This window comes from Mesoplodon mirus, assembly GCF_964341445.2.
Source record: "Mesoplodon mirus genome assembly, chromosome: 16".
NCBI classification, from domain to species: domain Eukaryota; kingdom Metazoa; phylum Chordata; class Mammalia; order Artiodactyla; family Ziphiidae; genus Mesoplodon; species Mesoplodon mirus.
This window is the reverse complement of record NC_138992.1, coordinates 6,779,005-6,792,353: the sequence shown is the minus strand read 5'-3', so window position 1 is coordinate 6,792,353 and position 13,349 is coordinate 6,779,005. Positions and strand designations below refer to the sequence as shown.

At 43.9% G+C, this 13,349-nt stretch overlaps 1 long non-coding RNA gene across 2 annotated transcripts in view; it reads left to right on the top strand.

Annotated features, from left to right (window-relative positions):
* Positions 1-13,349, top strand: part of LOC309792275 — a 284,711-nt gene that overhangs the window by 187,334 nt on the left and 84,028 nt on the right. For both annotated transcript variants that reach the window (XR_014291660.1, XR_014291661.1), the window contains exon 4: positions 5,644-5,839. This is a non-coding gene — a long non-coding RNA (uncharacterized lncRNA). The remainder of the gene's footprint in view (positions 1-5,643; positions 5,840-13,349) is intronic.

The following is a 13,349-nucleotide window of genomic DNA, read 5'->3' as shown; positions in this document are numbered from 1 at the left end:
CTGGTAAGTGGTCAGCTGTGTTCCACAGTTTTGAACTCATTGTTCCGGGGGGAGCTGACTGCTGGCTTGGTATAGTCCTGGAACTGAGTGATTTATTCTTTTTTTTTTTTTTTTTTGCGGTACGCGGGCCCCTCACTGCTGTGGCCTCTCCCGTTGCGGAGCACAGGCTCCGGACGCGCAGGCTCAGCGGCCGTGGCTCACGGGCCCAGCCGCTCTGCGGCATGTGGGATCCTCCCGGACCGGGGCACGAACCCTTGTCCCCTGCATCGGCAGGCGGACTCTCAACCACTGCGCCACCAGGGAAGCCCTGAGCCATTTATTCTTATGGCCACTGAGGGTCTTGGTGGAGAATCACTCATTAGGAATCCCAGCTGCTCTAGTCTCCCCTCCTGGGAGGCCTGGACTGAGAGTGGGTGGGATAGGATGGTGGTGAGAGCCTCAGCCCAGGAGTCTGGAGATCCTGGAGCCCAGAGCTGGTGTCTGTTCACTTTCTGTCAGTGTGAGCCTGAGTGAGCATCTCAGCCTGCTGGGCTCTGACCCCTTGTAAGTACAAATCATCGTAACCTTGTGACCAATGCTATGAAGTGGTTGTGCAGGTGAAATGCACAAAATCTGTTATGATATTTTGAAAACCTAAAGCACTTGGAAAATACTGATAAAATAGTGGCGGTAATAATAACAATAATACGAGCAGCGATACTGTTACTAGTTACGCCAGGCTGACTCTGGCCAACTTTGTTCAGACTCACACGCTCAGTCAGGGTCTGGGCTTCGCTGCTTCCCGAGCCCTTTGAATTTCACCTTTTGGCATCAGATCTTCCTATTACATGTTCATAGACACCCTTGCTTTTCATTAAACACATTTTTCTTGAAGTCCTGTAAGTGGTTCTGGGTTCACAATTGTGAACAAGGTACACGGAGAGGTTGGGTAAGGGAGCTTTGCAAGATTCTGAAGTTGAGGATTCATTTCCTCATTTTATAGATGAGAAAAATGAGGATCTGAAAACTGAGTAACTTGCCCGGCCGGAAGGGCAGAGCCTGGCTGGAGCAGCTCCGGCTTCAGGTCCAGTGCAGTTTATCATTCACCCACTGCCCCACTGCTTCTCCAAAATCCTCCCAAAGATCTCCTTCTTTTCTCCCAATGCCCAGGTGTTGAACTAAAAGGGAGTTGAGAGAAAAAGGAAATGAGGGAGATGACATTTTTAGAGGCAAGATGGTTTTCAAAAAAAAAAAAAAGAGCTTTTATCCCCCCCTCCATTTGCAGGTGAAGTAAAGCGAGAAAAAGGATACATGGGGAAATGATGGGGGTGGGGTGTGGGACCGCTCACTTTTGTCTCCAGTTAAGAATATCTTCCTGACTTTTTCCTTTCTTCAGATGTCTGTGCACTAGCAGAAAATGATCTTTTTTTTTTTTTTTACCATATAAAGGAAAAAAAAAAACCTTTTAGCTTCAAACCAGAGCTATGAAATGCTTGTGTTCACATGCAGGCAGGAAATGGGATTGTCTCTAGAAATAAACTTCAGGACCCTCAGTATTAGGAAATGGGAACTTAGGTTGATCTTTCTTGTTTATGAAAGTTCTTGCACTGTTGTAGAAAACTAGTGAATTCATTCATTCATAACACCGATTTTTATTAATTGCCTGGGTCTGAGATGCTCTGAACTTAAATTTTCCCCTTATATCCTGGCACAGGTCTGGACCCATTGCGCAGGGTTTAGTGCATTGTAAATGGTCAGTACATGTTTCTTAGGAAATTAGATAAAAGAGGGTGGAGGTGGGTAGGTGGTCTCCACCCCAGCCCGCTTTGGAGAGTCCCTGTTCATTGGCACCTTCCTTGTACCCCTTTCCTAAGTTCTCTCTCCTCCTCCCCACCTCCTGGTCTCTCTCTTCCGGCCCTGCTAAATACCCCTGCGGGAAAAGTATACTTCAAGAAGGATTCAAAGCCATTTCATACTAAAGAATAAGCAGCTGGATGTAGCTCATGTTTGTCCCTTCTACAATGGTTTGCAGAGTTATTGCGAGAAATATGCTGTGGGCACTCTAGGAGGCAGCCACTCAGTATGAAGGCATAGACTTGGAATAAAACACTTGGGTTCCAGACTGCTCCAGATGTGAGCTGTGAGCTTCACCATCCCCTCTCCTCCCGCTTCTACCTCTATCCTCACTGGGACAGACACGGCTGCAAGGCACACTGGGATCTCTGCCCAGCCAGCTATCATGGAGTGAGAAGAAGCAAGCCAGGCAACAGGGGAAATAGGAAAACAGGGCAGAAAACACTTCACTGGGGCCAGGGAGGGGTGAGCAGTTAGAGAAATGTCCAAACAGATGTTCAGAAGGAGGGAGAGGCATTAACTAAACAGGTGAGCAAACAAATCAATGTGTAATTACAAATCATGATATGGTCTACCAGCAAGAATGTGGAGCCTCACAGAGGAGGCTAAGTCTGAGCTACAGTAGGAAGGATAAGAAGGAGGTATCGGGCTTCCCCGGTGGCGCAGTGGTTGAGAGTCCGCCTGCCGATGCAGGGGACAAGGGTTCGTGCCCCGGTCCGGGAAGATCCCACATGCCGTGGAGCGGCTGGGCCCGTGAGCCATGGCCGCTGAGCCTGCACGTCTGGAGCCTGTGCTCCGCAACGGGAGAGGCCACAACAGTGAGAGGCCCGCGTACCGCAAAAAAAAAAAAAGGCACACTTCCCAACACTTTAGGATGCTGATCCCTGGAAAGGGGTGAATCCATTTGCTGAGAATCTTGAAAGGCAGGATGGGGAATTTAAGGCCACGTGCCATCTCATCCCCCTTTGCCGCCAGCCACAGGTAATGCTCATCCGTCACAGAGCTCTTTCCTACCAAGCCCTGAGCACCTTTAAAATCTTTCTTAAGTCTGTTCCAGGCAGTGCAGATCAAATGGTGAACTTTGGGATGGGATGAATCTATTTGCCATCTTAGCTTTGGTTCTGCTGGATTATACACGTTCATCATCGTGGTTCTATTTTCTCTCATTCTTCCCCACTGTTCCACATTCTATTTTTTCGCTCTGCTCTGATGGTTGCTTTTCAGCTTCAGCATATGTACACCAAATGCAGAGAATTATCTATCATTCTGCCAGACTTTGCTCAGCTTTCTGAATTTATGTACAGAGAGTGTACGTCTCCCTCACCCCTTCTTGCTAACTTGCTCCTGGAAAAGCAGACCTGTCCTTCTCCAGTCCAGTGTGGGAGCAGCCTGGCTCAGAAAACTCACCTCCACCTGTTTTATGACATGTTCATTACCAGTGTGTCTTAACATTCAACACTGGAAATCTCAGGACACTAAGTCTCAGCCACAGCTTATACCTTGGATTCCACTGTGCTCCAGGCTGTGGACCTCTGGTCTTTCTACTTACCAAGAAGCTGAAGCTGCAGAATTGCCTGAATCAATGTCCAAAGAGCCCCTTTGCGGGTAAATAATCCTAGGAGACAGGAATTTATTTTCCTGGTTTTGCAGAACTGCCCGCCCGCCCGGGGCAATATATCCTGGAAAGATCATAAAAGTCTTCAAAGCCACATTCAAGGTTTTTTCTTTATCAAATCCTAATGCTTTATACATATCTCTGATTTGACCTTTCTTGCATCACATTTTAATTATATGTATATCTTGTTTCCATACTCTCGTACTGACTGGAATGTCCTTCAGGGCATGGACAGTTTTTGTTCACCTGTGTGTCCTGAGGGTAAGTCACAGAGCCTATCATTAGTGGGCAGCAAAGTATACTGGAAAGAGTCAGCCTTAAGCAGAAAATAGCAAATCCCAGTATTGACACTTACTGATTGTGTAGTTGTCTGTGAATTACCTGGGCCTTTTGTAGTAATTTGAATGAGTCACTGGGTTTTAAAAAATTAAATAGAATAAAACATTTTTTATAATGAAAAGGGCAGCCACTGCCTGCTCTCCCCACCTCTGTCCTGCTTCTTAGGAGCCATCATTTTTAACTCTTTGAACCGTTTCTTTTGGTGGTTATCTCCATATTTCTAAATATAATTTCTTATATTACTCTTTTGGTTTTGCACATTTTAGATAGCATCTATTGATGTATTGTTATAATTAATTAGGATTTAACTCCTTCATATATTTGCACATTTTCTTGACAAATTTATATTACAACAATCATTTAACTTTTTAGCAGGGTTTTCAGTATTTTGACTATTTAAAATTTGCTCTAAAATCAGGTGGTACACTATGATTTTATTTTCTTTCTTATATAGTTTTTATGTCTAGTTTCTTTTTCCCTAAAGTTTCTGGTTATCATACTTTCATTTTTCTTATTGCAAAATCTCCTTTATAATTTTCCTTCATATTTTTTTCCAAGAGTTCCAGCTGATCAAATATTCTACTAAGCAGTTTTATTAAAATCATTATCATCCTTTCCAGGCTGAACCAGTTTCCCTTCTGTGTGGCATGGCCACCATCCTGGACATCCCTTGTACCCTCGCCTGACTGGGGACTTCTGTTTCCTGAATTCCATATTTTCCTCTTTCTTGGGTTCCTTCCTTATTTTGCTGGAGCACATCCTTCTTTACTTCCCAAAATGTAGGTAAATTTTCAGAGCCCTTGAATGTGTGGACATACATTTATTTCATGGTTGGGTTAGGTAAGGCTGGAAGTGACTTGACTTCAATGTTTAGAACATGCTCTCTGGTCTTCTTTTTTTTTAAAAATAAATTTATTTATTTATATTTATTTTTGGCTGTGTTGTGTCCTTGTTGCTGTGCGTGGGCTCTCTCCAGCTGCGGTGAGCAGGGGCCACTCTTCACTGTGGTGCACGGGCCTCTCACTGTGGTGGCCTCTTGTTGTGGAGCACAGGCTCTAGGCACGCAGGCTTCAGCAGTTGTGGCACACGGGCTTAGTTGTTCCGTGGCATGCGGGATCTTCCTGGACAAGCGCTCAAACCCGCGTCCCCTGCATTGGCAGGCGGATTCCTAACCACTGTGCCACCAGGGGAGTCCCTCCCTGGTCTTCTAATATTCAGTGCTGCTGGCAAGACACCCACGACTATTCTGATGATCATTCCTTTATAGGGGACCGTTATGGGTTGAATTGTGTCCCCCACCAAAAGATATATTAAAGTCCAAATCCCCGGCATCTCAGAATGTGACCTTATTTGTGAATGGAGTCATTGCAGATATAATTAGTTAACTTAAGATGGGGGTCACACTGGAGTATATTTTAGGCATTTTCGATGGATTTCTTCTTAAGGTAGTAAGTGAACAATTGTGCTCTTTTTAAGTTCTTCTACCGTATTCTCTCAAAATAGTTATGTCACATTTTAAAATCCAAATTTATATCAAGTCACTTTATTGCTATAATTATATACACTGTCCACTGCTGAGCCTAGTCATGCATGATGACTACATTTCCTTTTTTTTTCAAAGTTTTTAGTTTTTCCTTGAATTAGTAATTGCCTAATTTTTCATTTACTTAGTTTATATATGTAAAATAATTGGAACCGTGCCTGAAAAAGAGTAAGCACTATTTATGTGTTTGCTCTTATCATTTGGCTATTTTCTTACACCCTGTAACAGCTCTACTAAATTATGTAGAGATGGGTCAATTTTCCACATCATCAAACCTATCAAATACTCCATCCATCCTGTTTTTCTCCTGCAGCCTCCTGGTGCCTTCATCCTCCTGTTGCTATCTGGGACCCACCGCTCTCTGAATGAATCCTTAGCTGTGATCCCAGACATCCACCTGCCATCCTCCTTGGGGCTCCCTTCCCCACGCCCCTGAAGTCGGTTTTCCACTCCTTGGTTTACCTTCCCATCTTGTTGGAACACCTCCTCCAGTCACTTCCTGAGAAAGGGTAAGTGAGTGGGAACTGCATTTTTGAGACTTGACACGTTAAAACATTTTTTCACTTGATGCTCACGCTTGATTTACAATCTGGGTAGCTATCGATGTCTAAGGTGTAAATTATTTTCCCTTAGAATTTTGAAGTAATTGCTTCATTTTCTTAGCTCCCTATGTTCCTGTGGGGAAGTCCAATGCTGTTCATATTCCCATACTTTTTAATGTAATTTTCCCCCTACAGGAGCATTTAGGATCTTCTTTTATTCTGAAGTTTCACAGTGATATACTTTAGTTTGAGCTTTGGACTTTTATAAGTTTTACTTATGACTCAGAATTTGTGTATCTCCATTCTAGGAAATGTTCTTGCATTTTTTTTCGGTGATAATGTCCTCCTTCTATTTTCTTTGATCTCTCTGAAAACTCTTATTAGTGGGATGTTCAACCTCCTGGATTAATCTTTTAATTTTCTTGTCTTTCCTCTTTTTTTTAATCCATTGCCTGTCTTTTTATTCTACTTTCTGGGGAACTTTCTTGAATTTATTGTCAAGCACTTATTTTGAATCTTTTTTAAAAAATTGACTCATCATATTTTTAATTTCCAGGAACTCTAAATTATTCTCTGAATGTACTTTTTATGATTGCACTTTTCTTGTTTTATGGATTATAATATCTCCTTTTATTTCTCTGAGGATATTAATTACACTTTCTTTGAAGTTTTTTATGCTCTCTACATTAATCCTGTTGCCTCTTTGTTCAGATCTCTTTTATCAAGTAGGATGATTTTCCCAATTTTTAGTAATTCTCAACTGCCTGTTCACATTAATGAGTAAAGGTGCTTAAACCCAGATGCAGGCCCTGAGTGCACTGGTGGTCACCACTGAAGGGTAGTAGAGGCCAGGCGACATTTTCATTTGAAATTTATAAGCTTTTCCTGGAGTAGGTTTACTTTTCTGTAGAATGATCCTCAAATCAAGGGACTGTGGACGGTCCCCACCTCATTTACATATTTATAGGCATTTACTTTTAACCTATTTTCAGCAAAGTATAGACTCAAGGAGAAAAAAGCCTATGGTGTCTTAGAGGGTAGGACGGGTTGGGACGAGGACCCAAGCGTCTAAACTGTTGTTATTCACACTTTTCACTCTTCTGTGTTCAGCTGCTCACACCACCCTTCTCACCTGTGCCTCGTTTGATACCCCATCCTGTCCTGTTAGTTTCTAAGCCTTTCTCTGTTCCTGGAGGGGCAAATTGGGTTGATTCCTCTCTTTGCAGGCACTTAGGGTTGAAATGTTCTCTCTGCTAAGTCATTTGTTTTCCTCCTTCTATAGTCCATCTTCCCATATAGTGTGTTAAGATGTCTCTTAGTTTCATTGAAGATAAAATGCGTTGCTTTTTTTCTAGTTCTTACTGTTATTGGGGGAAATTTTTGGAAGGAGAAGGTAGCCAAAATGGATTTACTACACCATCTTAAAATGAGAACTTTTCTGTAGAAGCTTTTAGAGACTTTTCTTTATTGTGGTGCCTTAAAATGTGATAACTTGTTAGTAAAATATTAGACCCTATAGCTATGTGTCTTTTCTTTCATATGTTTTTAGCTCTTTATGTTTTTAGCTACTATGCTTGGAGAATCCCAAATTCTCAACTAGGGATCCTTTGCAGGGGAGGTATCGCTCAAAATCTTCAGGTAAAAAGAACAGCCAGATGTTCCGCCTGAAGTGGAGGTTTGAGGTTAGGAAGATGGGTTACACACCTGGATGGCGGTGCTCTGTTCACAGAGGGTGTGTCTGGGGAGGAAAGGAAACTATTTTGAGCCCAGTGTTTTAGCTAATTTCCCTGGTTCCAGCCCCCCTATCTTGGTGAACCTTGGTTTCAGCCCCCTATCAGTCTCACCTACCACTCCCAAGTCCTGGACTTCTCCAGAGTTTTGCGTTACAGGATAGAGTTTTGTCATGCACATGTCACTCTGCTAATGCACAGAGCTGAGGCTCCATCCATCCTGTGCCATCAATCACCTTTCTCTGTGCTACTTCCCAGAACTTTAATGAAATCCCTTAACCGCTAATGGATTTTCTGCAGGTACTGTCTTCATTGTGAGTTTAAATACTTTCTACTCCTTTACAGTTGTAGAGCTTCAGAGCACAGGGCCTGAAGATGCAGTGCTTGAGAAGTGCCACTACTTTTTTTTTTTTTTTTTTTTTTTTGCGGTACGCGGGCCTCTCACTGTTGTGACCTCTCCCGTTGCGGAACACAGGCTCCGGACACGCAGGCTCAGCGGCCATGGCTCACGGGCCCAGCCGCTCTGCAGCACGTGGGATCTTCCCAAACCAGGGCACGAACCCGTGTCCCCTGCATCGGCAGGCGGACTCTCAATGACTGCGCCACCAGGGAAGCCCATACTTTTTAACTGTGTATCTTTGGGCAAGCTAGTTAGCATCTCTCTGCCTCAATTTTTTTAATCTGTAAAGCGAGAATAATAATAAGACTTTCCTTGTAGGATTTTGTGAGCATTAAATGAGGTAATCCAGGGACTTCCCTGGTGACGCAGTGGTTGGGAGTCCGCCTGCCAGTGCAGGGGACACGGGTTCGAGCCCTGGTCCAGGAAGATCCCACATGCCGCAGAGCAGGCGGGCCCGTGTGCCACAGCTACTGAGCCTGCGTGCCACAACTACTGAAGCCGACGTGCCTAGAGCCTGTACTCCGCAACAAGAGAAGCCACTGCAATGAGAAGCCTGTTCACCGCAACCAAGAATAGCCCCCGCTCTCTGCAACTAGAGAAAGTCCGCGCATAGCAGTGAAGACCCAATGCAGCCAATAAATAAATAAATAAATAAATAAATTTATTTTTTAAAAAAATTGACGTGATCCAGGTAAAGAAAGGAAACCTTGACATGTAGTAAGCTCATAGCTGACCTTTCAAAAATCTCATTCATCATTATTTTAGTGGATTTTTAGCATAGAGAAAAAATAAAAGCTTGTTTCAATCCTCTGTCATTAACTGGAAGTCTGGTTAACTTTCCTGATATTTACATATTTCAGGCAGTTGCTTGAGGAATTAATGAGCTAATATATGGAAAACACATAGCACACGGCAGACACACAGTCATCATTATTAGTAGTCGCTGAATAGGTGTTTGCTGAATGACTGTTGAAGAGAGTGTTATACAGGAAGCATCCAAGCCTGGATGTTGGACGACCTGCATTTAGTCCTGGTTGCCACTCTCCTTCTGTGACTTTAACAAGTCAGTGAACCTTTCTGAGCCTCAATTTCTTCTTCTGAGACTAGGAATAATAATAGCAGATACTTAATGATGTTATAATGATGAGTCCTACGATCAGTGTTATGCAAACTGTAAAGTGCTTTATAAATAATAAGCTATATGTGGGTGTGCACACCTATGTGTGAGCATGTGAGTTAGGCAGTTCGAAAGACAAAATGCGAAGGGGGTACACTCTCATGATGTTGTCAGAGATGTCAAGAAATTACACCACTTCTTAACAATGTGGCAATTTCCAGATGTAACCCAGATGTCTGTGCCCGAGAACAACTAATCAGCGCCACCATCTCCAGACTTGTGTTCAGGGCTTTCCCACTGCCTGTGACTCTTAGAGAGCCCAGTCAACAGGGAAAGGCTGCTCATCACTGATCAGAGTGAAGGACCAGTCACTTCCTGCCAAGTTGTTTCTGTCACTGAAATGTACTGGACACAATTTTGATGAAAAGGAAGAGACAAGAGGCTATCTATCTCTGAGTCTTTGCATGGAGACTCAAGATTACAAATCGGTTCCCCTTAACCAAGAGAATTCCAATTTATTTCTTTGTATTGGTTTGGCAGAGAGAGCTCTCAAAGTTGGGTTTTATTTTCGTAATTTTTCTCAATTAGCACTAAGCAATGTTCACAAATGACCAATGAGAGAATAAGATGAGATGGAAATCTAATCCCCAAGCAGCTCCCACCAAACTCCCACGAAGTGGCTGCTTATGTTAACTTCTGAGAGACCCCCTCCTCAGCCCTGCATCGTCTCTCTCCCCCTCAGACAGACCCGTGCACTGACTTGCTCCATGGAGCCTGTTTACAGGGAAGCTAGTTATTTTTCCTCGTGCAAAAGCCCACTTCTGACTTTGCAGCTGTGCTCAGTCTCCTGGGGGAGAACAGATCTGAATTTCAGAGCTCCCGACTGTACATTGGATGGCCTAAAAATACTCACAAATTTGTCTTCTCTTTCCTAATCGGGCTGGGCTCTTATCGAAAGGCAAACTCTTCTGAGAATTCTGAGGGACTATTACTTCTCACGGATGGCATCAGCTATAAATAGCAGTGCCTTCCAGGTAGCGTGCTGCTGGCTGGCACAGCTCTGTGCTTGCTTTATTCCAGGGAAGACTGAATGCCGCTGGAGGATTCTGGGAGCGAGAAGGCTGGTCTGGCACGTGGGGCTTGGAGGAATTCACAGGGATCCTCCCTGGAGACCCTTCTCTGTACCAGCTTCCCTCCCAGCTGGGTACCAGGGTCACAAATACGCATAAGACAAGCCTGAGCTTTTCAGGATCTCATAGCAGAGAGAAGAGCTGCCCAACAGGAGTGCAATGCAAGCTACATATATAATTTTAAAATTTCTAGCAACCATATTTTAAAAAGTACAAAGAAACAGGCAAATTCATTTTAATAATATATTGTATTTAACATGCTATATCCAAAATATAGCCTTTTCAATGTGTAGTCAGTATGAAAAAGATATTTTATATTCCCTTTTTTTTGGGGGGGGGAGGATACCCACATTGTGACTGATTTTCATTATTTGACAAGCTGTACAGAAAGGTAGGCTGACTGAAGTGTCCCCTCCCCCCTCCCTCCCTACTACTTAGCTCCTAGGGCAACATTCTTCATACCCTGTTCTTGTCCCTGAGCCTTGAGAAAACATTCTCCTTCGTTTCTGGTTTATCTTTCCTGTCCTCATCCTATCCTTTTCCAAAAATGAGCAGATATACTTTTAAAGAAATATTCCTCCCTTTCCTATATGAAGGGTTCACACTATAGATATTCTTTGGCACTTTGTTATTTTTGACTTAAAAATATATCCTGGAAATCTCTCCATATTGGTACACAAAGATTTCTCTCTCTCTCTCTCGTTTTTTTTGTTTTGTTTTGTTTTGGCCACGCTGTGTGGCTTGTGGGATCTTAGTTCCCCGACCAGCGATCGAACCTGGGCCCTCAGCAGTAGCGGCGCAGAGTCCTAACCACTGGACCGCCATGGAATTCCCAAAGATTTCTCCTTCTTAATTGAACTTCAGAGCCCTTCATTCTATAGATGTACCAAACTTGTCTCAACTATTCTCCTATGCATGGTCATTTAAGTTGTATCTAACATTTTGCAATTACAAAAAATACTCCTGAAGATTCTGATTCCAAGTACAAGGTATGGGTTTTTTCCCCACACCGAGCGATTTTCTGACACCAGCCAGGTGTCTTACAATTCAACTCAATTATGACGCTGTCTACCTAGAGAGAGCATCAGATCCCGCAGATTAAGGGCTCAATCCTGCAAGACTCTCTCCCTCACCCCCGCATCAGATACTAATTGCAAGTCCAGGTTGTCACCTGTGCTTCTGCTGGCCCGGCTATAGATCCGAGGTTCCAACAACCCCTCCTTACGTTGGAATAATTTGCTAGAGCGGCTCACTGAACTCAGAGAAATAGTTTTCCTACTAGATGACTGATTTATTATAAAAGACATAAGTCAGCAATAGCCAGATGGAAGAGATGCATTAGGCAAGGTATGGGGGAAGGGCACGGGGCTTTTATGTCCTTTGACCTCTGAGCTCCTCACTCTCCCTGAATGGCCACGTGCTCACCAGCCCAGAAGCTCTACATTCCCTTTTTATACTAAGTCTTTGAAATGTGTGAATTTTACACATTTAACACATCTCTCTTTGGATTCTAACTTTTTATTGGAATGACTTGATTTTTACTTAAATTTCATAAAACTTGCAGTAGGAAAACTGGATTCACAACAACCCAGGTTGTTTCAAACCTCACAAATTTTCCAATAACTGAATTGAATATCAGTTTTAAAATTTATATTTAAATTAATTAAAATGAAATATGTGGTTCATCAGTTACACTGGCCACATTTCAAGTGCTCACCAGCAGCATGTGGCCGGTGGTTACTACACTGGATTGTGCAGGTCTGGGATAAAGAGGCTGTAGGCTGAACCCCTTGCATGGGGCAGATTTCAGATCCATCACTGGCTGGGTGACCAACTGATTAACACCATCTCATTACCGTGCTCCAGCCACGTACTCTTTTTTTTTTTTTAACATCTTTATTAGAGTATAACTGCTTTACAATGGTGTGTTAGTTTCTGCTGTATCACAAAGTGAATCAGTTATACATATACACATATCCCCATATCTCCTCCCTCTTGCGTCTCCCTCCCACCCTCCCTATCCCACCCCCAGTAGGTGGCCACAGAGCACGAGCTGATCTCCCTGTGCTATGCGGCTGCTTCCCACTAGCTATCTATTTTACATTTGGTAGTGTATATATGTCCATGCCACTCTCTCACTTCGTCCCAGCTTACCCTCCCCCCTCCCCGTGTTCTCAAGTCCATTCTCTACGTCTGCGTCTTTATTCCTAGGGCAGGACAGGCATACTCTTTTTGTAACATTCTAATTTTAAAGGCTAACAAGCCCCTCCCCTCCACAGACCTTTGCCTATGCTGTGTTCTTCTTCAGCAGCACTGTCTCTTTTCCCTCTCCACCTCTCATCTCGTCACCTCCGATTCATCTGTCATCCTCAGCCCAACTGTGACCTGCCCAGACTACATCAGGTCCCCTTTGTAAATCGCTGTCTCATTACCCTGCCTTTCATCTTCCTCCGCTCATTCTCCACAAGCATGGTGAGAACTTGCCACATGCCAGGAACTGTTCTAATGCTTGGAGCACCATCAGGGAACGAAACAGACAAAAATCCCCACCCTCATGGAGGTTATGTTCTGATAGAGGGAAACAGAGAATAAATAATAAATAAAGTCATGCTATGTTACTGGAGAAACTATTAAGTGCTGCGTTTAAAGTAGAGCAGGGTAAAATGGAAGGGGAGCGTGGGGTGGAAGGGGAGTGTGGGGTGGAAGCAGGACAGGGGTTCGGCGTAAGATCGTTGAGCCGACTTGAAAGAGGTGAGGGAATCAGCCATGCAGCTGCCTGGAGGAACAGTGTTCCAGGCAGAGGGAACAGCCAGTGCCAAAGCGTGGAGACAGAAGGACATCTGGCATGTTCCAGGGCCAGCGGCAGGCCAGAGGGAGCCAGGAAGAAAGAGGCTGGCATGGGGTTGGACAGGTAGTAGGGGGTGGGTCATGTAGGGCTTCTAGACTTTGGCTGAGATGTGGTTTCTCCTGAGTGTGAGGGGAGCCACTGGAGGGTTCTGAGCAGATGAATGGTTCTCACTGCAGAGTTAATTATTTCTCCCACCAGGAACTCCACAAGAGGGTTTGTATAACCTGAGCTAGGGAATAAGAATGGTGATCG